Source organism: Elgaria multicarinata, chromosome 11 (assembly GCF_023053635.1).
Source record: "Elgaria multicarinata webbii isolate HBS135686 ecotype San Diego chromosome 11, rElgMul1.1.pri, whole genome shotgun sequence".
Classification (NCBI taxonomy): Eukaryota; Metazoa; Chordata; class Lepidosauria; order Squamata; family Anguidae; genus Elgaria; species Elgaria multicarinata.
Genome location: NC_086181.1, coordinates 31873609 through 31898144, shown reverse-complemented (window position 1 = coordinate 31898144; position 24536 = coordinate 31873609). Strand labels below are relative to the sequence as shown.

The 24536-nt window shown below is 47.4% G+C and overlaps 1 protein-coding gene across 1 annotated transcript in view; it reads left to right on the top strand.

Moving 5' to 3' along the window:
• The window catches only part of IL11 (interleukin 11), a 72153-nt gene that overhangs the window by 560 nt on the left and 47057 nt on the right, over positions 1–24536 (top strand). The window lies entirely within an intron of this gene.

Genomic DNA, 24536 nt, shown 5'->3' with positions numbered 1-24536 from the left:
TGCTTCAGAAATAGGGCGAGCGTACATCCACAGTGTCCTCTCCACTAAAATAATATCCATCTGTACATTCTCTAGTGTTTTCCTCAACACCACTCCCCCCCCTACAGTACGCCTCACTAAGAACTACGAGGCGACTGATGCCATGGGCCACTGCTTCTATTGTAATTATCAAAAAGGGTCCTATCCGAAACCAAACTCAACGAAGAAGCAAAATCGTTTAAAGAATGCTTTTTGGTAATTAGATCCCCTTTCTTTTAAACAACTTGACTTGTAGCACTTTGTGTGTGCACGTGCACAATAAAACACAATTACAGCACCAGCCTAAGTAGTGTAAGCAATGTTTTGTTCAAGCTTTTCAGGGCTCCTGTGCTTTTAAATAAAGTTTCCTGGCCTACCAACTGTATTGCTTCCTGTGAATTGCGGCTGGGGCTTGTTAATGAATATACCGTCAATTGCCTCAATGTCAGTTCCTGAGGGAGCACAAGGTGTGTGCTTGTGTAGGAGGGAAAGCTTTATTCGATTATATTTTTCTTTTCATCTTTTTTACCATGATATAGTAAACATTACAGAAGGATACTGATCATGAGCTATAGTAAGTGCCTGTGTGGAACCTCTGTTTAATTCCACTTCCAACCTAATTACAGAAAGTCAGTAACTTAGCAACCCTAAAGAGCCATAGTGCGGAAGCAACCAGAAAGCAGAGAAAGTAACATATAGGTTTGCTTGTTTTTGTTTGTTTTTAAACACTAAACAGGCTTCCATGTTTCTGATTGTATTAAAGGTGGCTCCTGAGATTTAGAAAGGTGGAGCAAAAGTGAGGTTTGCATGCAAAACTCCTGTTTTCCCCTCTCTTTTAAAATGGGAGCTGTCTGGGCAAGGTTAGACAAATACTGCATTACCTGGGAAGAGAGGGAATTTAAGTTTGAGAGATGCAGCATTCCTGATTTCTGTAAAAACAAGTGTAGCTGGGACAGATAAGCATGGGTTATCATGTTGTCTGAACGCAACATGTTTTCCACGGGATGGCTTGTTAACCATGTAGTGTGGTTTATTTTTCTTGAACGAACTATCTTGAGAATCCAATTTTCTTTGTGAAATAACGGAATTCTAGTGAATTGTCAGGTGTGTGTATGTGAGAAAGAGAGAGGGAGAGAGAGAGAAAACTAGGACAGGATTGTGGGTTACAGGAAGGGTTTTCCTTACCCCTTCAGTACTGTGGTTGGGTTCACCCACAACTTGGGTTCACACCCAGAGTCAGGCCCTGTTCAGATGTAATTTGGGGGAGGCTGGTTTATTTATTTATTTTATTTGATTACATTTATATACCGCCCCCCAGCTGAAGCTCTCTGGGCGGTTTACAACAATTAAAAATAGTAAACATTAAAAGTATACAAAAATTAAAAAAAAAACATAAAAACAGTATAAAAACAACAACAGTATCCATTTAAAAACAACAATTCTGGGGTCCATTAAAAACAAACTTAACGTTGTTAAATGCTGTTAAAATGCCTGGGAGAAGAGAAAGGTCTTGACCTGGCGCCGAAAAGATAACAATGTTGGCGCCAGGTTGTCGTGTTGTCTGAACTCAGCCCATTTTCCGCAGGGTAGCTTGTTAACCACAATGAGCAACCCAACAACCCATGGGGTCTCACCTGAAACCTGGCACGCATACTACGGGCTCCTAGGTTTATTTTGTTTTTAAAATACATCAGTTTAAATGTGTTCATCTTTGGCCACTAGGAGCAAACCTCGCCTTACCAGTTATAGGCCTGCCTCCTCTTGTGGGACAGACCCGCCCCTTAAGGGGAATGGAGAGGACTGACCCCTCCCTTGGGTAGCTATAGAGGTGCACTTTGGCAGGGACCATGCCTAGGGGTACCAACTTCCCTCAGTGAATGTGTCCACCTCCGACAGCTGTGTAAGTGTGCTTGAAGCTTTGCTGCGTCAGGCTAAGGTCTATTTCAAACTGGGCAAAACCACTGTTACTGCTATTGTTATTTAAAACCAGTGGGAAGTCCGCTTTCTTGATCAAGGTTTCTCATTTTTGGAGGTGTTGGGGTCCCCATATTCCCATGACCTTCCCAGCAGCCCCATTTCCCAGCATTCCTTGTTCAGAATCCTAACTGAGAAATCTGTACATTAGACAAGTCTCTAGATCTGGCCTGAAAATTTGCAACCCACCAACTCGGTGTCGTGGCTTGCTAAGTGCTCAAACCCCACACAGTTTTGCAATGCCAGGCAAAACAGTTCCTTTTTAAGGTTGGAAGAGCCCTGAATTTGACAGCCTCAAGATCCTGCATGCTTAGCAGCCTGAATTTGTCCAAGGGAATAAAATGATTAATTTTGTCCATTGGATTGAGAATGAACAAATGTCTCCTCATAACATCCAGCCACCAAATTCAGTGGGTGCCCAGACTGTGCGGGCACAAGGACGGAAGACCCATGACCTACCAGCCGAAAAAGAGACAGATGCTGCAGAGGACCACTGAGACAGTAATTCCGCCAATGATTCCTGCGTTCCGGCTTTGTTTGGCACCTGTCAGGAGAAAGGCAGTTATTTACCCAGTGAATACCTTGCATGGAGGCTGAGAATTTCCCAACATGCACTGGAGTGGATCTACACTGGGGGGACTATGGATATTAAAATGGCGGCTCACAGACCAGGTCACTCGCCACTGACTGGACAAAAATTATCTAAAGGGGAGCCCAGGTCAGACCTCAGTGCTGGGCTCTGCCAAGTCCCTGCAGCCCTATTTAGACATGGTTTTCCACAGTTAACGCTGGAAAAAATTACATATGAGCTGCAAGCTGGAATTTAGATTTAGGAGTTATTACCTCAACCCAGGGATTGTCTGACCAGTTCAAAGCTTGATGGCTCTTATCATATCTTGGCTTTAGCAAATAAGTCCTAGGACTGGTATTATTTATTTAATACACATATATAATGCCTTTCAACAGAAATTAACAGTGAGGTTTACAGTTTAAAAATACATAATTCATAAAAATATATCATCATAAAAATACATAACCATAAAAATAAAAACAGATGTGATTGACACCAAGAAACACCAGATCACCACATCGCAGGCACTGTCCAGTAGGTCCTTGTGATACCGACACAATCACATTCCAAATGCTCTCCCAAAGCACAAGGACTCCACTCTCAGGGGAAGAAAGAATAATGTGTTTGCTTGTTTTTACCATGCACAACATACCATTAGTATCTACACCACAAACTCAAAACTGGTTTGACAGTCATTGTCTCTTCCCAGAGAATTGTAGTTCCATGAGGGAGGCTGTGGATATCCAAGAGAATTGTCAGCACACTCATCAAACTACAGTTCCCAGGATCCTGCGGGTGAAGCTAATGACAGTTACGCTGGATATAAAACCAATAGAGGTTTGTTGTGCAGATACACGCCTTGTTATCTGCGTACAAATGTGACCTCTCCGGAACAGATACGTCCAAAGAAAGAGATCTAGACACAGTGCATGAAATAAGCAACAACGAATAAGCGAATGGCCTTGAATTGCTCTCAGTCTTACCATCGATAACATGGTGGTAGCAGGTATGGTTCTCATAGCAGCATTTCTTCTTCAGGCATTGACTAGGGTAGAAACTTTCCGGTTGACCACCACAGATTTTCTTATGTGAAGGGTCCTGGTGGCATGCTGGAAGAAATGGAGAAGCTTTCACCTCAGTCTCGGAGCCACTTCTGTCTGCCCTCTTAGGCCATAGCTAGACCTAAGGTTTATCCCTGGATTGTCCAGGGGTCAAACCTGTTCATCTAGGTGACACACGGGGGATCCAATGCTCAGGCAGGGGGCGAACCCTGGATGATCCCAGGATAAACCTTAGGTCTAGCTGTGGCCTTAGTATCTTACTTGCAAAGAAACAGCATGCATGGTGACATTTAAAAAGGTAATCTAGACTTCCTCACAGGTCTCGCTTGGCATCATTTTAAATATCCATGACTATCCGAGCACTTGTTCACACTGACCGTCTCAACATTAAGGGAAATCCCGTTGTTTATCTGGTGCTGTTGTGCTTCCTGATTCTTTGGCATGATTGCTATGTGTTGGATTACACGGGAGGAGACGGGCAACAAGAGGGAAGGTCCTGCTGCTTCATGGGGCTCCTTTAAATGGCAGGCATGGCTGAATTGAGGGAGACTCTCCCTCCCTGGCATGTGTGCAAAGGAGCAGGTGGGGGAAAGTTTTGTTTTCACCTGTTTCCTTGCAGCTACCAGGAAAGCCAGGACTTTCTTCTGAGTAGTAGTAAGATTGCGCTGTAAGTTTGCAACCCTTGGCACACTTACTTGGGAGTAACCCCCATTGAACACAGTGGGACTTAGTTCTGAGTAGACACATGGGGATTAGATCTGCCTCCTTTTGTTTCAGAGAGACATTTCCCCCTCTTCTCCCTCTGTTTAAAGTCCTTCCTTGGCAAGTTCATACACACTGCCGGTTTCGTGCCATTAAGTGTTTGTTCCAGGTTTTTTAAGGGTGGGGAGGCAGAACCAAGGGAGACATCCTGTTTGTTTACAGCATCATTTAATTGACCCAGAAACTTCCCTGAGTGGCCAGAAATGATGGCGCTATAAGTAGCTCGTTTAGAGAAGCCCATTGTCTCTCTGCACGTACACACAGTATCTTGTGTGGCTTTTAACCACAAGAGGGCGACAGACAGAAAAACAAAATGGCTACCAATGTCTTTGTGTGTGCACTGGTGTAGGGGCGAATTTTGAAGTGCTCATGCTTATCATGATAGTTGTTCCCATAATGAGGACCCCAAGGAGAGTCCAAAAATGCAAGCAGTTGAGTTGATCCATCTCTCTCTTCCTCCCTATCTATCTATGTATCTGTCTTGCTGGGAAAATCCATTTCCCCCTAGCTACTCTGAGGACTGCAGCGAAGCTCAAAGAAAATAGGGAAGACCGAGGGGGGTGACAGATGATGCCAGAGTCCCTGCTAATCAAAGAGTTCCAGTGGGTCAACTCTATGAGCCTCAGCTCCACTACACCACAACATGTGTTGACAATAATATTCAAACCAAGAAAACAGCATAGTGGAGTGGAGGAGGGCTAGAATGTTAAGTCTGGGGCAACCTTGGTTCAAATCCCTGCTGAAAGCCAAATTAGATGTGACTGGACAGCCACGTGTATTTTATCCACGAGGATGCTACATTCACACAGATAAAACTGGGGGGTCGAGGTCTGCTTTTTACACTAAAAGAAGTGTGTGGGGCAGGGGAGCCCCCAAACACCACCACCTGCCTGACCTTGCTCTGGATTTTTGTTTTTAGCAATTCCACACACTCCCGGCCTGTCTCACTATGGTGGCCATATGTTCTGTTGGAGGGAGGACAGTCCTTTATCTGAAGGGTTCTCTCCAGTCCCAATCCATTTTAAAGACAAAGAACTAGAAGAAGAGGGATCCGCAGGGGCTTTGAAGTGGCTCATCCAAAGTTAGCACCACTGGACAGCAGACTGATCAGGCAGACAGGGCAACCTGGTCACAGTCTTGAGGGAGACAGCTTGGGAATGACGGGAATTGTAGTCCAACACTTCTGGAGAGCATCAGGTTAGGGAAGGCTCTAGGCTGACTGCCACAGTTACCCAAAGTCTGAAGTAGAGGTCCATCCAGCTAGGCCCTGGGGCAGAACCTGAGGCTTTCTGCACACATTAGGTCCTGAGCTCAGGGCCTAATTCAAGTGCAAAGCCAGCATAGCATCCTATCCCTCTCTGCTACGATGACTGGATACATGCAAAAAGAAGCAGTGGAAGCTGGTGGCTCTGATGTCAGTGGGGTGGTGAATTTGCGCCAGGTTTCAATCAGAACTCCAAAGGAGCTCCGCACCTTGGAGAGCTCCTTTGGAGTTCTGACTAGTTCTGACTGAAACCCAAAGCAGATTCACTGCCCCACTGACATCGGAGCCACCAGCCTCCACTTTAAAGAAGGTATCTGATCCCCTCAATCTAGAGCCATCAAGTATAGCCACTACACCACACTGGTGCACAGCATTGCATCCTAAGGATTTTCCGTGATAAGAGAAAATTTGGAAGAAACGTTGAGGAGGATCACAGGTGGATGATGGCAATGTCTGGAAATACCCACCCCCACCCCCAGGAAAGTTCCATGAATGAGGCAAAGCAATTAAAAGCCTCTTCTGGAAGCTTCCCCCAGAGTCAAAGTGTGGTTCCTAGTGTTGCCTCCGAAGGAAGAACTTTGACCTGTCTTTTGGAGAGTGTGACTTTGGGGTCAAGGGGTGGAGGGGAGCAGGGTGAGATGACAGACAGGGAAGGAAGCCAAAGCCGCACGTTACTCACTGAGAGGCCTGAAGAAACTTCCGCTTGTGCCTGGGGGAAGGAAAAAGGCAAAATCAGAGCCGGAAGGGAAGGCCACGAGAGACACCAAAGGGAGACACCACATCTCGCATATCTATTGTTCTCTCAGCCTTGGGGGCTCTTCAGCTTACCTTCTAGGACCAGCACTAGGCAAAGAAGTAAAGCCAGCCTAGGCTGGCTCATATCTCTCTCCCTTTGGGAATGCCAGTTCCATGTGGCTCTGGCACCCACTGCAGGGCTCCCCACAGAAACTGCCGGGATTGACGAAATGACTTCTTCTAATGGGGTGGGAAGGGGTAGGCCGAGGGCATGAGGCTGCCCTGGAACATGAGTGGTCTCAGAACTCCACAGTAGTGTCATAGAACCTGGGAGTTCTAGACTATTCACCCACCTAGCAACCAGGAGACCAGGGTCAGGGTCTGTGTGGAGTGGTACATTTTAAAGCACGGGGCACTCATCGTGACCGTCTGTCTCTGTAGCCACCTCCCAAAGGAGAGGCCGAAAATGCAGGCAGTTGTTCCATCCATCTCTCTGTGTATTATATTTGTCTTTTGTAAAACTAATGGGTCTTAATTATCCATTCCACACCGAGCCACCCCTTCCAAAATACTTTGAATTACAAAAGGGAAGCTGGGGGAATCTGTTTTCCAACCAACTACTGTGAGGATTTCAGCAAAGCAGAGGGAACAGGGACCTCTGAGGGAGCACCTTGGATAGCTCTTTTAGAGTCCTGACTGAAACCTGGAGCGGATTCACCACCCCACTGACATCGGAGCCACCAGCCTCCACTGCCTTTCAAGGAGGGAGTTGAGGGAAGGGGCAGAGGGGGCAACACAGATGGCTGAGATATGTATTTAGGAAGCAAGATCCCTCCAGCATGGGAGGAGGAGGGAGTCGGTTAAGGAAGCAGGAGGCCTGAGAGCTGTAGAGTTGGAGGGAGGCTCCCAGGTGGGGGACTAATGAAAAGGAAGGGCTGGAAGACAGCGTGGGCCAAGGCTGAGGAGAGCTTCAAAACCAAGCATCTAGAAGTTAGATATGGAAGCGGATGGCAGCTGAGAAAGGTGAGAGTGTCTTGCTAGGCCGACATCAAATTGGGGGTAATTATGCAAAATCCCCCCTGATACCCAAGCAACACCCAAATCCCAGGCCAATCTGGGGAAATTTGCCAATACGGTCACACTAGTTTACAGCCTTTGTGAGCTGCCCAAGTTGTTCCAACGGGGCCTCTGGGAGTGTGCCCTTTCGCCTCTCCCCATGCTCTGCTTGTGCGATTGTAAATAAAGCAAATGCTATAAAGGCCCCATGAAGCTTCTGGTGCTCTCTCTCATCCAGAAGAAAGAACCCACCAGTGCTGCTCTCTAAATGTTTAAGCCAGAGCTCCCCAACCTTTTGGGACCTGTGGGTAAATTTGGGGATTTGAGAAAGTGCTGCGGACACCACCACAAAATGCCTCCCATGGAGAATGTGGCCAGTCACATAATGGCTGCCCATGGGGGCCTTGCAAGGCTAGAGCCTGGGGGAAGGGTTAGGGGGAAATGGAAAGAGTTGCTTTCCGGCCCACCCAATCTTCCTCCATCTGGACAGACCTTTTCCCTTTATTTATTTATTTATTTATTTGTTACATTTCTATACCGCCCAATAGCCGGAGCTCTCTGGGCGGTTCACAAAAATTAAAACCATTCAAAGTATAAAACAACAGTATAAAACCATAATATAAAATACAATATGAAAGCCACCTCCCTTTGCTTTCCCTTTGCCTTGCTTTCTCTTCCTGCCTGCAGAACAGCTGATCAGCAACAGGTTCTGGAACAGGAAGGAGAACTTGGAGCCCAAATGTATTATTATTATTGTTATTATTATTATTATTATTATTATTATTATTATTATTATTAGAAGGGAGCAGGAAGTGAAGGGTTCTATGGGAGCCACTGGAGGTGCCCGCTTGTGTTATGGGCCCCACATTGGGGACCCCTGGATTAACCCCTCTAGGAAGTGGAAAGCGTTAAATTCTGGAGTGGGGGGACATAAGAAGAGCTGTGTTGGATCAGACCGAGGGTCCGTCTAGTCCACCATTCTGTTCACACAATGGCCAACCAGCTGCCCGCGGGAAACCCACAAGCAGGACATGAATGCAACAGCACCCTCCAGTCCATGTAACCCAGCAACTGGTGTACGGAGGTATATTGTCTTTGATACTGCAGGCAGCATATAGGCATCGGGAGTAGTAGCCATTGATTGTGATGTGGCTGGAAAAAAGCCAATGCTGCATTAATAGAAGTATGGCTTCCAAATCACACAAGGTACTGGTTCCCCTCTATTCAGCACTGGTTGGGCCTCCTCTTGAGTACTGCATCCAGTTCTGGGCACCACACTTCAAGAAGGATGCAGACAAGCTGGAGCATGTTCAGAGGAGGGCGACCAGGATGATCAGAGGTCTGGAAACAAAGCCCTATGAAGAGAGACTGAAAGAACTGGGCATGTTTAGCCTGGAGAAGAGAAGATTGAGGGGAGACATGATAGCACTCTTCAAATACTTGAAAGGTTGTCACACAGAGGAGGGCCAGGATCTCTTCTCAATCATCCCAGAGCGCAGGACACGGAATAACGGGCTCAAGTTACAGGAAGCCAGATTTCGGGTAGACATCAGGAAAAACTTCCTGACTGTTAGAGCAGTTCTAAAATGGAACCAATGACCTAGGGAGGCCATGGGCTCTCCCACACTGGAGACATTCAAGAGGCAGCTGGACAACCATCTGTCAGGGATGCTTTAAGGTGGATTCCTACACTGAGCAGGGGGTTGGACTCGATGGCCTTTTAGGTCCCTTCCAACTCTACTATTCTATGATTCTCTTCCGTGAATTTGTCCAATCCCCTGTTAAGGCCATCCAGATTGGTGGCCATCACTTCATCTTGATGATGGGAGTTTCAGTCCAACACATCTGGAGGCACCAAGTTGGGGAACACTGGCCTAGAAAGGCAATGCTAACTCTGTAAAGCAGTATTATGCTGCCAGTGCCCCCGGAAAGCAGACAGCAGTGTCCTGGGACAAAACCCCCCCCCCATTTTTAAGGGTCCTTCTTGCCAGACAGCTGCAAAACCTAGATTTCTCTTTCCTTCACTGAACATGTTGCAACTACTCAAGCCTGTTTCTCTCAGATCTGGGCGCATGGTGTGTCCTACCTCAGTAGCCCCCAGCCATCAACACTCACTGAAGGGACATCTTTTGCCCGTCAAAAGCCATTATGCAGGCATCTTCCCTAGCTAGAAACATCAAGGTACCCTCAGCAGTCGTTAGCAAGCAATCACATTAAACAAAAGCCGCCAGTCCCTTCACCGACACACCTGCATTCCAATTGCCATGTTTTATTGATTCAAGGGCATATACACAAGAACTCAGTCCTCTATAACTCTGGATTCATTCAAGAGGAGCAAGTACCAATCCCTGAGGATTTGCACAGACAGCAACCTGGATTAGGGCCAGCCCAACCATTAGGCAGAGTGAGGTTGCCGCCTCAGGCATCAGCGTTTTAGTGGCATAAAAAGGCAACCTATGGTTATTCATGTATTGTTGTTATATTTTTTACTGCTTATGGGATTTTCTGCCTCAGATGCTAAAATACATTGCTTGGCCTCGGGTAAGATGTGCCTTGACTTGGAGGAGGGCAGGGGGTCAGGGGACATAAGTAGCTTGAAAACAAACATGTTTAATTAGATCGATCTAAAACCAGGCTGCTTTAATGCCACCTCCCTCCCCAAAAAATTCTTCCTTCCAATGTATCCTTTGATGTTTTCTTTACTTTGACCTGCTGTCTTCAGTCCCACATGCCCCATCCTCGTCCTCCCTGCTTTTCATCAACAAACAGGGCAGTGGCGTTCATTGGCGGGGGTCGAGGGGGCACCGTCCTTGCTCCCCAGCCTAGCGGGAAGCCATCTTACAAATTCCCGGCCACTCGTGGCTCCGCCGTTCCTGGCGCCCAGCGGCACAGGAGGACAATCTAATCAAGGGTTATTAAATGCAGAGCCCTCCCCCTCCCTTTCTCTCCGCGTCGGGCTCAGGCTATAAAATCTGGAGCCTCGGCGTTTATTGGGAACTGAGGTCATGGCTGGCTGCCCTAAGGGAAATGATGGGAACAGGCCGTTTCCTACCCTGCTGTAGCTGCAGTTGCTCCCATGTCTGATCCTAAGTGCTCTCACCTAACTCACACCAGATCTGCCCCCTCTAATATCTCTTGAAAAGGCTCTCGATCCAAACCTATAGCCTCCCACAGTGATCTTCCTCAGTCCTGGGCTTAACTGCAAATGTGGCCCAGGAACCAGAGTGAGTTCAGAAGACATGACTTCCCAATCTTGAGGCTCATCTACACCAAGCAGATCATTGCAGTATGAAAGTGGTATATAAAAGGCAGGAGCCACACTACTGCTTTATGGCAGTATTGAAGTGCATCGCAGGAACTACACTACTGCTTTTAGTAGTACTGAAGTGCACTGACCACTGTTGGGGCCCATGGCACATCTACACCAAGCAGGATATAGCACTGTGAAAGTGGTATGAAAGTGGCATATGGTATGTGTCAATGGGCCCTAACAGTTGTCTGTGCACTTCAATACTGCTATGAAGCAGTAGTGTGGCTTATATACCGCTTTCATAGTGGAATATCCTGCTTGGTGTAGATGATCCCTTGGTCAGGCTTTATGGAGGGATAAGGGTAGCCTCCTGGTTCCATTCACTAGCTCTCAGCCTCAGTCCTTTCCTCTGCAAAATGGACGTGCTAATAAACTACAAAATGCACAAAAAGCATTTTGCATCTCAAAATACTACATCATTATAATGCTAACAGTTTAAGGATGAAGGAGTGGGAGGTGAGCTCAGTTTTATATTTAAAAGTTTAGGGGGGAAATTATTAAGGAGGGGGCATGATAGAGGCTTATAAAACTATGCATGGCTGGGTTGGATCCAGATTTACACTGGATCAAATGCACTGACAGAAATGGACTTCCCTGTTCCTTCTTCCCCACGACAGTCTCTCCAGCCCCCTGAAAATGATACATAGAGGGCTGGTTCACATGATCGCACTGAGGGAAATTTCCCCCGTCACACGTGCCAGTCAGATTTCCTTGGCTTGTTTGACGGCAGGGAAGGAAATCTGACAACCCTCAAATAACCCAACAATAGCCCATCTGACCGGCACATGCAGTGGGGTTAACAAGCAACCATGGCTTGTTAACCACGCTGTGATCATGCCAACCAGGTCAGAGCGTTAGGAGACCCCTGCTGAATGGCGTGAGCTGTGGTGTGTGGAGGAGAGGGGGGGATCTCCAAAAATCAGGTGGAGGGACTTTCTGCGAGTAGAGCCCTTCCTCTAGCAGGAGGCAGATCCTGGATCCAGCCCTTAGCTGTTTTCTGGCCCTCTCCTCTCCTACACCTCTAGAATTTGGAGTCACCCAATAAAATCGATTAGAAGTAGACTCAGGCAAGATGAGGACTCAAGCTCCATTCACTGAGAAACTGCTGTCAAACCTTGTTGCCACAAGTGCTGCTCATTCTATTATTTTCCCCCTCTTTTGCTTCTGGATTAGAAATCCAGGGTAAGGAGCTCTGGAGGCTGGTGCCTCCGATGTCAGTGGGGCAGTGAATCCTCGCGGGGTTTCAGTCAGATCCAGCCAGAATTCTAAAGGAGCTATCCAACGTGCGGAAGCATGGCCTGACCCCCTTCATGGATAGTCAGGCTCAAAGTCAGCACCAGTGTAGTGTGGTGGCTATATGTAGTAGCCTTCCCCAACCTGGTGCCTTCCAACTGTGTTTGACTGCAACTCCCATCATTCCCATGCTGGCTGGGAATGATGGGAATTACAGTCCAATGCAGCTGGAGGGCATCAGAATGGAGAAGAAGGCTGAGTGATAGTGTTGTACCCAGTGGAGGCTTCGATGTCAAGTTGGGTGGTGGATCGGCTCTGGGTTTCAGTCAGAACTCTAAATTAGCTTTCCTCCTTTAGAGTTCTGACTGGTTCTGACTGAAACCCAGAGTGAATTCACCACCCCATTGACATCAGACCCACCAGCCTCCATTGGGTGTTTCTAAACTAGACTAGTTCAATTTGTCTCTAAACTATTGTTTACTAGGTTTGTCACTGAGCTTCTCTACACAAGTGATTGATTGCACACTCATGATTGGTCACTCACAGATTTTTGCAGGTCCTTTACATGACATCATCAACTTCCAGGATATCTCCCATGCTTTTCCCCCTTTCAAAAAGATTTGAGATAAACTGAAATAAATAAAGTGGCATGGTGGCAGTGTGTAAAGCTGGTGTAGCACTATAATACAGCCAGTAGATGGCACTGTTTCATTGAACATATATAACATCATGGAGAAAGGAAGTTTTCAATTCCAAATCACCTGTTCACCATCTAAAGAAACCCATCATAAACCCAGAAAGACTCTGGAAGAAAAAAGGCTGGTAAGAATGCAGGATTTTTGCTTAATGTAGAGAAGTTCTCTATCTCTCACCTTAGCCTGTTTCTCAGGGTTTTTGTGAGGATAAAATGAAGAATCCGTCTAGGCTGCTCTGGGCTCCTTGGAAGGGATATAAATAAAGAACATATATTAATGCCCTGTAAGTATGTATATTTATTTTGTTTGTTTGAATAAGTCAGACCAACATTAAATCACTATTCCATTTCTCATAACGTTTGACAATAAGCTGAAAATAAATAAATAGATGTTTGGACACAGCTTGGTTCCAATTCGCACCCAGAAAATTCTGATTTTGCAAGCCTATATATCCTTCCATGGAACTTCCAGGGTTGACTTAAGTTGGGAGGCAACGAAAATATTTAGATTTTCTAGATAGGAACTAAGTCTGATAGCGTGGATGGGGGCATGAGCCCAGACTCCTGGGTTCTCTGGGGCTACTGGGTGGGTTGGACAGGCATCTTTCCCCTGCCAGGTGCCCTTGAGATATGTTGGACTACAGTTTCCATCAGTTTCAGGTAGCATGGGCAATGGTCAGTGATGATGGAGTTTGTAGTCCAAGACATCTGGAGGGCTGCAGTTTACAACAAGGGAAAGAGAAGGGGGACTCAGGATGCCTGGTGGGGTCTGTACAGGCCTATCCCAGCTGAGTATTTTAGGGCCAAAAATGTCATTTTAGGACCAAGCGACAGGGGTCGTCTTTTAACCTCTGCAGTTACACGTTTTGGGCACTAGAGGTCGCCAACCCCTTTTTGAGAAGAAGCAGGGCTGCGATTATTTCTTCATCTGAAATTCCTCCGTTACACCAAATGTTGCCAGATTAAATACAGGTATCTCCACCACTACCTGTGTCTTTATTAGAAGGATCGAAAGGGTAAACTTTGATTGCAGCTTTTTCATTGGTGAGGGAGAAACTGTGATCTGAGGAATTCTCCCTATTAAATAAAGAAAAGGAATCAGACACCGTTATACTCCGAATATCTGGATTTTAGAGTTCTCCATGCTAGAAATCTAGAAACTTTCCCTTGATTATATCTGGGAACCTCCATACCACCACGTAAACTCACTCAGGGGTAAGCAACGTGGTACCCTCGAGTTATTTATTTTCAGTATTTTTACTTCAATCTGCAGCCTAAAAAGGGGGAGAAATTAAAACCAGATTCATCAAATCAAAAACGGATCCTCTTGATTTAATAAGATATTTACAGAGAAAATTCCACAAACCATAATCAAATTACAGGGCATATCTGCCTGCATGGATTGAACCATAACAACCATGGGACCAGCACTCGTTGGAGCCACCACGGCGCAAAAACATGGATCCAAGGCACGGTTCCTCATGGATCCTAATGATTTTTACAGGAAAAATCCCCCAAACCACAATCAAATCACAGAGACAACCTGTCTCCATAGACTGAACTATAGAACGGATCCCACACTCATCGGTCATCATAGAGCATGAAAAGGCTCCTACATTAATAATGAAAATTAAAGATTAATAATGAGGAGGTCTCTGGCCCTCCTTAGGACTACAACTCCCATAAGCCCCTGCCAGGATGGTCAATGTTCAGGGATTATATGGAGCTGTAGTCCAAAACATCTGGAGGGCACCAGGTTGCCTACCTCTGAAGTTTCCCCCCCAGAAAAAAACTTGGGTTTTTTTTCCTTTTCATTTCATTTTTTCACACACGTGCCCCTTTGTTACACTGGCAACTTTGATTCTGAATCTCACCCTTGACTACTCTCACTTCATGCTCTCCCAGGCCTGGTTCTCATTTTCCTTACTACTTTGCATTCAAAAACCCATTCAGTCTATTAAGGAAACCACTTTCTGGGAGGAACTCATGACAATGGCCTAGGATAGGAACCAAAGTGTTTAAGTGATTGTTGTCTAGAGGGAAGCATCTCTGCAGGACACTCAAGCAAAAAGAAGCAACTCAGTGTTGCAGGTTTTTCCATGGAATTATGTCAAGGTCTTTCCTTATTATTTTTGTTTCTTTAAAGGTAAAGTGCCTTGTTTCTTGGAACTAATAGACTGGACTGCATCATTAAAGAATGTATAGCAGCAAACGTTCAGTTGTTGAACATTTGCATATCTTAATGGCACTTGTTTGTAAATTGTAGCTGGGCTAAAACTCCCGCATTTGAAACTGAGCAAACAACAACCAATTAGTTATTATTCCCAATGGTTTGCCATAGAAGCTTAGATCTTGATGGTTGTTGCCCTGAAAACCTGGTTTCTGCAGCTTTCCCAAACTTCAATTCAAGAACGTGGAACTTGCAAGCACCCATGTCCTGGTTATTTCTGGGTGCACCCATTTTGCCATCGTTTTCCAGGGTAAGTACCTCCATCTCCTGAAACGCTTATTCATCTTCGTGCTCATGTGTTTTGCCTTTAAAAAGCAATGTATAAAAGGCTGCTGCCACATGGTCATTTGTTTGGGTAAGAGAAACTGAGAAAGGGAGGCCAGGAATATGGGGGACCCAGGTCCACGACAGTCCGTATGGGCAGTCCATATAGCATTGGATCCAGACTTGAGTGCAATTTGGTCTTCCCCAGATGTGTTGAACTGCAATTCCCATCATTCCCAAGAGTTGCAGTCCAACACATCTGGAGGGTACCAAGTTGGGGAAGATTGGTGTAATCCTAAACCGGTCTTCTTGGAAGTAAGACTCATTACGTTCAATGGGGTTTACTCCTACGTAAATCCATATAGGATTGCAGCCCATGTTAGTCGCGCTTTATGCGTAGCAGTCTTAAACGGCACTCCTTATGTGTACTTACCTGGGAGTAAGTCCAACTGAACTCAATCGGACTTCTGAGTGGTATATAGAGTGGACGTATGTAGGGTTACACTGTAAGTCTGGGTACAACTCATAGAGTTTTCACCATAGAGATGCCAGGGATAGAACGACACCACCCTTACAAGTTGTACCATGTCAGACTGCAGTTGTCAAATTCCAGATCTGAATGTTCCTTTATATTTAAAACAACAACAGTCCAAACTTGCTGCAATAGAAAACTAGCACAGCAGGGAGAAAGATCCTGTCCTAGCACTTTGCCAGCTCTGCCTATTTTCTATTTGCAGGGAGCTTTTAACCTGCACTCTGGAGTGGTGCAGTCCATTCTACCACCTTAATTCCCATGCAAGCGTTAAGTCAGCCGTATGAGAAGGGGCTACCAAGGCAATGGCTCTTCTCTCCTGTGCTTCATATATGTATGAAATCAAGGCCTGTAGATCTATTCCTTGGACCATGGCTGGGTGGCAGAGCACCTGCTTTGCATGCAGAAGGTCTCAGGTTCAAATCCTTGACAACTCCAGTTAAAAAGGATCAGGCTGGCATTGATGTACTAGTGGTCTGACCTGGTATATGGCGTCTGATCACATTACTGGTTCTTGTTAATAGCATACATCATAGGAAGACATATCCCAGACATTTTGTGGCGGTGAGGACTGATGGCCTAACAATGCCCATTTGCTGGTGCCAGCCGTACTCGGTGACTTAAGAGGGGGCATCTTTCCTGGGGCTCTAGGCCTCTCTTTCCCACAGGGCTGAACTCCCATGATCCCTTGCAGCAGGACTTGGCTTTTCGTTCCCCTCCGTCATGGCCTCACACCCTCCGGCTGGGACAGACAGCAGGCAGCCGTGATGAAAACAGGAGGTCATAGCCGCGATCGTCCTGTCTGAACCGACCACAAACCCACCGGGGGCCCTCTAACTAGAGCCACAGCTAGCAGGGAACTCCCTGTACACCAGGCACTGGCCCAGCAGGGCGGGAAGAATGCAAACAAAACCATTGTGGAGTGGGTGGTTTACAGAGGCAGCTCCAATGAAGGGGAGCGGAGCAGAACGGGACAGCGCTACTTGCGAAGCCGTTGTGCGTCGTTGTAGGTAGTGAGATAGGCCTGTGGCTTAACATCAGCGTAAGTTAACCGGCACGCATGCAGATTTAAAGTTCACCATTGTCTAGCATTGAGGCTAAACTTAAAACAAAACAAGAACACATGGCTTGGTGGCCAGAAGAGGGAGAGGGAGGAAAAGTGAGCCAGTTCAGGACTGGTTTGACGGGTCAGAATGAAGGGGCTGGGAGCCAGGACTCCTGGGTTCTCTGGAGAGCTGGGGTGGTGGTGGTGGTGGTGGTTGGGAAGCCACCGGAGGGAGTAGGATCAGAGCTCTGTCTGAGGGAGAGAGGGACGGACGGACGGTAGGGAGTGGGACAGGAATTGGCTCCATTTCCTCTCAAGTAGGCTGCCTCCCAAACCTCAGACTGGGCAAGAGTTCAGAGCGAGCGAGGAATGGAACAGCGGAGGCTTAGCTCGTCTGATGGTGCTGGAGGTCTGGCTGGCCAGCTCCAAGGGAGGGGGAAGCCTGGAGCCCTTTGTAGGGGGGATGCTTGGAAGAGCCCATGGGGGCAAGCAGGTTCAAAGTTGGAATGTGCTGACTTGGGCCAAATTCCCCCGAAAGGAACCGGCAGAGAGCCGGAGGGCTACAACCCTTTGCACACCACAGTTGTGTGAACTGGACCAGGCAGGAGTTGCCCCCTTTTTTCCGCTGACCTCCATCCCCATTCCCCTCCAATTCTTCCTTTTAGGGGTTGCAAGGAAAGTTTCTCTGCATCCTGTGGGTAAATAGCAGGACCTAGATTTAGGTTATGGCAATGGTTTTGGGGTGCCAGGGCTCTTCCGGGACTGGTGAGATGTCCAGCTTAGGTACGCTAGTGCTGCCAAGAAACGCAGCGCAAATACTGGGGCAGTGGAGCAGACCAACCTGGGTAGGACCTAACTGCATCTTTCAGGGCTTTTGCTAGATAACTTGCAACTCCTGGCAGGACTTGGCAAGAGAGAGAGAGAGTTGGGGGAAATCGTCCAGAATTCTGCAACAGCTGGCGAGTGCATTGTGTCCAAACATTTGGCTGGCAGGAATTAGATTTGGAGCTAATAATGGATTTCAGACAGGAAGCCAGGTTCCACGCTGTCCTGTTTCAAAATATAATCCTTGATGCATCGGTTGGCACAATCCTCTCCATGTTTAGAGAGAAAAAAGGCCTATAACTCCCAGCATGGCTGGCTGGGGCATACTGGGAGTTGTAGGCCTTCTTTGCTGTTTAAACGTGCATACGATTGCACCCTTAGTTGCTCATCTAGAACTCTGCATGTGCCCAGAGGGCTTTACAATTTCTACCTTGCTTGTTCTTAGGTCAGCCCCTGGAGCTACTATACTGTTAGTCCATTTTATAGATGGGGAAGACTGGCATCATTTTGCTGCTGCTGCCTGAGTAGGTTTCTTACTCTCTCAGGATGCAACAGGGAGCCACAGCCAACAATTGTAGTTTTCCAGCTCGTGGATATAGAGCAAAAACCTGTGTGCAAGACCGGAGCATGTTGTGATTTACATGGAGATGGCATGTTCATTTCTACACAGAAGTGTGGAGAAGCGCTCGTTCTGTGCCCTGTGGTGTGGTTTGAGCCCATGCTTTAGGACCACATTGGCTCTCTGTGACCCTGGGGCTTATATAGGACAGCTAGCCACCATGAGGGCTTAACCCTGGGCTGGGAAACCTCTTTCAGCCCGAGGGCCACATTGAATTTCGCCACATTCCAGGACGGATGGGGCTGAAGGAAAGGCGGAGCGGGGCAAAAGGGAGGCAAAAGTACCAGCATATTGTAGGTTAGAGCTTTTACTGCCAACAATTAAGCCTTAAGGGAGACATTTCAACCTTCCGGAGCGGGGGGGGGGGGGGGCGAGGGGGGATGCAAAACTGGCAGGCAACTACCAATTGTTTGGGGAAGGAGCGGGGCCATCTGGGGAATACGGAGGGCAGAATTGGGACCACAGGTGGGCCAGATTCGGCCTCCCGGGCCTGAGGTTTCCCACACCTGACTTAATCCTTTCATGATATACATTCAGGGCTGGGCCTACGATGGGATAGCATGGACACCTCTCTGGGTTTTCACAAATGGCCAGAGGAGGTGTTGAGCCTCTTCTAGCCCATGGGTGGAATTCCTTCCCACAGGCATGTGGTTTGCCACTGTGTGAACAGAATCTTGGACGAGATAGGCCTTTGGTCTGATCCTGTGTGGCTCTTCTTAGGTCCTTATGAGGGTGGAAAGGGAGGTAGGACAAGCTTGGAGCATAAAGGGAGAGAGGGATGTGTGCATACGTGACCTTTGGAAAAGGATGAATACATGGGCTTGGGCCTGTTTCACAGGCCAGCTTTGTGGGTACCGAAATCCCCCCCTTCCCTCCCCTGTTTTGAGACAGACGTTAATTCCTTGGGAGCCTTCTGTTTGAAATCCTAAACTGGCTGAATATTTGTGGCATCCAAATGTTAAAAATGTGCTTTCAGCATTGCGGAACACTGCCTGGCTTTTGATGCTAAGATTTCGGTTATCCCTGGGGTATACTGGCAATTCCTGTTCCTATATCCTTAGCTCCCCCACCCCATCTCAGGAAACAGTTATATATGTGTGTGTGTGTGTGTGTGTGTGTGTGTGTGTGTGTGTGTCCTGCCTCTCCTGTTTTCTTTTCTTTTTTTGGACTTTTTCGCCCGCCTGTTGGCTCCATGCAGTGCAGTGCTTATTTTCATCTGTCAAATCGTGGAAGGGTCTTTTAGCAGCCATCTGGCAGCATCGGCTGCTGAATACCTCATCTTGCCAAAAGAATGGGGAGAGCCGCCACACACACGCACGCACGCGCACACACACGCACACACACACGGGAACCTCCCACCGTGGTTCTTTCGGCTCCGTCACCTGCTAGCTAAGAAGTTTTCCGTCTCAGCGCAAAAATGACACGGACTCGCTGGAACGACTCATCTGCCCCATGAGCGCAGCAACCTCAAGAGTCTAACCACCGTGCCCAAAAAGTGACCCCACCCCTGGCAACGCGTCCCGGATCCTCCTGGAATGTCTAGACGCCAGTCCGGACAAGAAGCCCAGCCTTCCCTTTTGCACGGGATTCCCTGTCGCACAGGAGCCAAACCAGGCTGGCAATGGGGACTTGGAACATGGCAGAAGGGGATGTCATTTTCGGTGGTTGGATTTTTATTTTTATATTTTTGTATGTTTTTGCCTCGGTGCTGGGGGATTCCCTGCAGGCTATAACCGAGTGAAAGAAGTGAAGTCATGTCCTTTGGGCTGGCTCAAATGTTGGGCACGCAAGAGGGCTTCCGCGCTGTGGATTCCCCGGGCTCTAGTATACAACGCAAGAGGATGCCATTGTGTCACTAAGAATAACCGCGTTAATTTAGTGCCGCTGAGTCCTCTGGAGCTTTACAGAGTACAAGAGGACAGGTCCCTGCCCGGAGGAGCTTACAGGCCAAAATCTTACTCCAGGGAAACAGCAGAGATGCAGAGGAGGGTAGCGGAGGCATGGGAAAGTAAGGGAGGCAAACGCAATTATTTCAGTTGCATATACTGGATAACACGCTTAGCCATGGTTAGTCTGCTAACCCTTTTGCAGCAAATGGTTAGCGAGAGTGTTTAAACCATGGTTATGTAGCCACCGTTGTTAGGAATGGTTCACACGACATTCTAAGCCATGTTTCACACAATATGCTAAGCCATAATGTTGATCTCAAAATGTTTAACCACTGTGGCTTAGCGTGTCGTCTGAACAAAGTTACATCAGGGCATGAGAAATAGGGGATTGTGCCAAAGGAGATAACGGATCCAGGTCTCTGTACCAGCTTCTGTTTCCAGCGCTGTAGGTTAGATCCCCATAATCTGTGAGTTCGTAAGTAATTGCATCAGAGCATGTGAAGGGCATCTTTACTTTCTTCGCTGCATAACCACAGTCTTCACCCTGTCCCCCACACCTGGGATTAGGGAAACATGGTGTCAATCAAACCTGATCTTTGGTGTCTCTTATTTTAAAGTAGGGGTGTTGAACTTCAGGCCTGGGAGCTCAATCCGGCCCCTGGGAGTCCCCAGAAAGCTCCATCTCCTTCCCCTTTTCCCCATCCACCATTTATTTGAAGTTTTCCAGCTTTTGCACGTTATTCCTCCAATCTAAAAGGCAGAAATACCTCTGCTAAGGCTTATTTACTGGATCTTTAAGCTACAATATTGTGCCCCATTCCTTTTGCTTTTGGCACTGCCGCTTTTACCTTTGGCCTCTCCTACCACCGGAATATAGCCCCCAAGAGTATCCCCAAAATGGAATTGGGCCCTTGGGCTGAAAAAGGTTCTGCACCCCCTGTTTTAGAGAGTAGGCCCCATTCAGGCATTCAGACAACCACATGGGAGCCCTTTGAAGCAGTGTTGCAAGGAAGCAGCAAGGCCTGGCAAGCGGTTTCTGTGACGTGGCTCCCCAAGTGACGTGGGTCTTTTGAGCGTGTAGGATGTGAAAAGGAAGGGTTGCGTTAACACGGTTTAGCACCTGGAGTGGACTTAACGTGTCTGCACCTTCCCCACTGCCTTTAGCCTTGCAGCAAAATGACCATTGCAATTCTAGGTCGCTGCATTTGGTTCTGTCCCTCACACGTACTTTAAGACCTTTTGAAAATCCTGTTATTTCAAATAACATGGAGGACCAGCAGTAACTGGTCCACTCCATGCCAAGTAATGAAGGGAGGATATGGCCGATTTGCCCCGCCATCAGTCCGCAGTTCAAATGGCTTTTCTTTCTCACCCTTGCTGCGTGCACATTCGCTCTGAGGGCAGCTGCACCTGTCACACTACAGCCTATCCGGCCTCAAGGTCTGGTCCCTAGACAAGGCCGGCCCAAGACCCTGAGGCAAAGGACAAGATGGGTGCCCCCTCCCCAGTTTGTGTCTGGACTGGCAGTTGAACCTTACTTCCACCCTAGCAATGGGATAGTGTCCACCATCACACCTGAGGTAACAAGCTTGTTTAGGGGGCTCAGAACAGGCCATGTGGCATATTTTAACACTTAATTTTAACTTAAATTTAAATTATACTGTTTTAACTCTGTATTTTAATCTTATAATCAACTTTGCTGTGTGGTTTTATCCTGGTTGCGCTTTTTATACTGTATTTCGTAATTGTGTTTTTAACCTGTTGGATGTTTTTTGTGGTTTTAATTTTTGTGAACCGCCCAGAGAGCTTCAGCTATTGGGCGGTATAAAAATGTAATAAATAAATAAATAAACAGCTCTGTACTCCTCCAACAGAGGGGAACAGCCCGGAGGCTGTCACTGCTGCCGCCTTCCCCATCAGCATCTACCACCTGAGGCGGTTGCTTCACTTTACCTAATGGTAGGGCCAGCCCTGCCCCTAAACACAAAAATAAAGGTTCTTCCCCACCATTCATGCAAAGGGGCCCCAAAAAAACATTCAGAACTCAACTTCCTCTGATAAGCTTCTGGAGACTTTAAAGGGGGGGGGAATGTTGGGAGTGCATGCGCCTATACGCATGCACCGGTCCATCTGTCTCGATGCGCTCCAGGCTTTGTGTACTTGGGGTTGAGTGTGTTGTAATGTCTGCAGCCGTAAGCTTGTACGTGTGTACCACTTCCTGCATGGGGTACAAGATGCTCTTGCTTTCCTACCCTCTTCTCTGTCCTCACAACCTCCCCTATAAACCAATCCAAATCCCCCCCAAACAGCTCCTTAGCCAAACCACACTGCAGTCCCTCCACCATCCCCCGGCCCTGCTTGCCTGCGTCACAAAAAGGCTGGGCAAAGTCTAGGCCTCGTTTGCTGGGAGCGGAGGGGATGGGGGAGGGGAGGCACTTGGCACTTGTGGGGTGGTGTCTCTGAGGATCATGCCGGGCTATTAGCATAGGTAGGCTAGATCGAGGAGGGTTGGAAAGAGAGAGAGAAAGAGAGAGAGTTGTATGTCTGCACATTTCTTTAATCCTCAGCTACCAGGCTGCTGATTCAGCAGATTTTCCACGACCCAGGAATTCTCTCTGGCCAGGAACAGTGTTTCTCTGTTGTTTGTGCTTGGACCGTGCTCAAGACAAGGGGGAGTGGGGTGGGGTGGGGGGAGAAAGATGAACGGGATTCAGAGTCATCCTGATGCGTTGGAGCGGTGTACTTGGGGGGGTCAGGATCGAAGGTCGTTGGTACAACTGGGAAAAGCCCAAATTGCAAGACAGGATGTACGGATGGGTGCAAGTTGTACGTTGAGCACCATAGTGGGGATGAAGAGGCAGAATTCAGGCTGGGACAGAGAAGAGAACTATAGGCCAGGATTAAAGTATAGCAGCTGAACGGAAGTAGGGAAAGTAAGGGAGCCGGCGACTGTATTTGGCTACCAGGAAAGTATAGGTGGAGGTCATGCTCGAAGGGCATCCGTGAACAATTTTACTGACTCACCCTGCTTCCCAGACAGGGCTTACGCGAGGGCACCTGCAGTCGTTTTCCCCATTGTGCCTTTTCCCCGGAGGGTGTGTAGAATCCAGATTCCCGGACATAGCGCGCATTCCTGCGTTTGCATCAGCCACTTTCCGCCCGACTGGTTCTCCCATGCCCTGGCACTTGGCTGCCCCTGGAACCAAGAGGCGGCTCCACGTATGACAGAGAATGGAGGCTGTATAACGTTTCATACTGCAGGTGGGGTAGGGTTCTAATTTTTAATGCTCTACCATGCATATACTCACAAAGCTAGCGCATTGGGCAGAAAGCTAAGCTAACCCTTTCTTTTCAGTGTGTCTATTGAAACATGGAAGGGATTTTTCATGTGGCGTAGCATTAAAAAATATAACACTCTCCCTGCTCACCGTCTGGCATTGCATAGTTTTCTAATTGTTGTTGAGTGTGCTGCAATTATCAAAATTTGCTTTTATGCATTGTGTGTGCGTGTGTGTGTTTGTAAAATAATCTGTTAAAATGTTCCAAAAGGTAATTCTGAAAGTTGTTAAAATGCTTCTCAGATACATTTTGGGAATGCACTCCATACACAATACGGTTCTCGTATTGTATATGGAGTGCGTGAAAACGGTTCTCCAACCACTCACACTTTTTGGGGGGAGAAAAAAACCAAACCTTTCCACACCATTTACTCACATTTGTCTTCCCATAGTTGACCTATCTGTCTAGATAGCTATCGCCTAAGGTTAGGCAGCCGTGTGTGTGTCAACTAATGGTCGTTGTGGTTATAGCTCTCCTGTCCAGCCCCAGGGGAGTCATAACTCTGTGGTCGGACATGCCAGTTCGTCCCCCCCCCCTGCCCCCCACAGTAGCTCTTACGTGGCAGGAAGCATCAAGGGGGATGTTTAGACAGGACCAAACTTTGCCGTCAGCAACACCGTAATCCTGGCTCTTGTGTCATCAGGACAGTGAGAGCAGTAGAGTCACAAGAAAGTGTGCATAGTCAGTGGGAAGAGAAAGGGAAAAGGATAACCAGGAAAAGACGCATATAAACACAAACACACACACACACACACCACTCAAAATACACACTCACTTGAACATTTCTACATAGCTACCTACTCACAAATGCTCACACCTACACATGAACACAAATGTCACACAGGAAATGTGCTATAAATACGCGCAAATGTACACAAACATATTCCCCACACCCATACTTTACACAAGCTTAGAGAGAATGCACTGTCACATGCCAACATGCGCAATTATGCGCTGCTTCTTACAAGGATTTATGTCATACAGTAAATGCGCAGCTGTTGCTCATTCATTGTGCAAGATCCAGATGTCTTTCTTCAAAGTAGCACTTCTGTTGCTGGGATATTGCTTTTTGTTTGTGTGCGTTTAAAGTGCAGCATCTTGCAGCTTGGGAAATG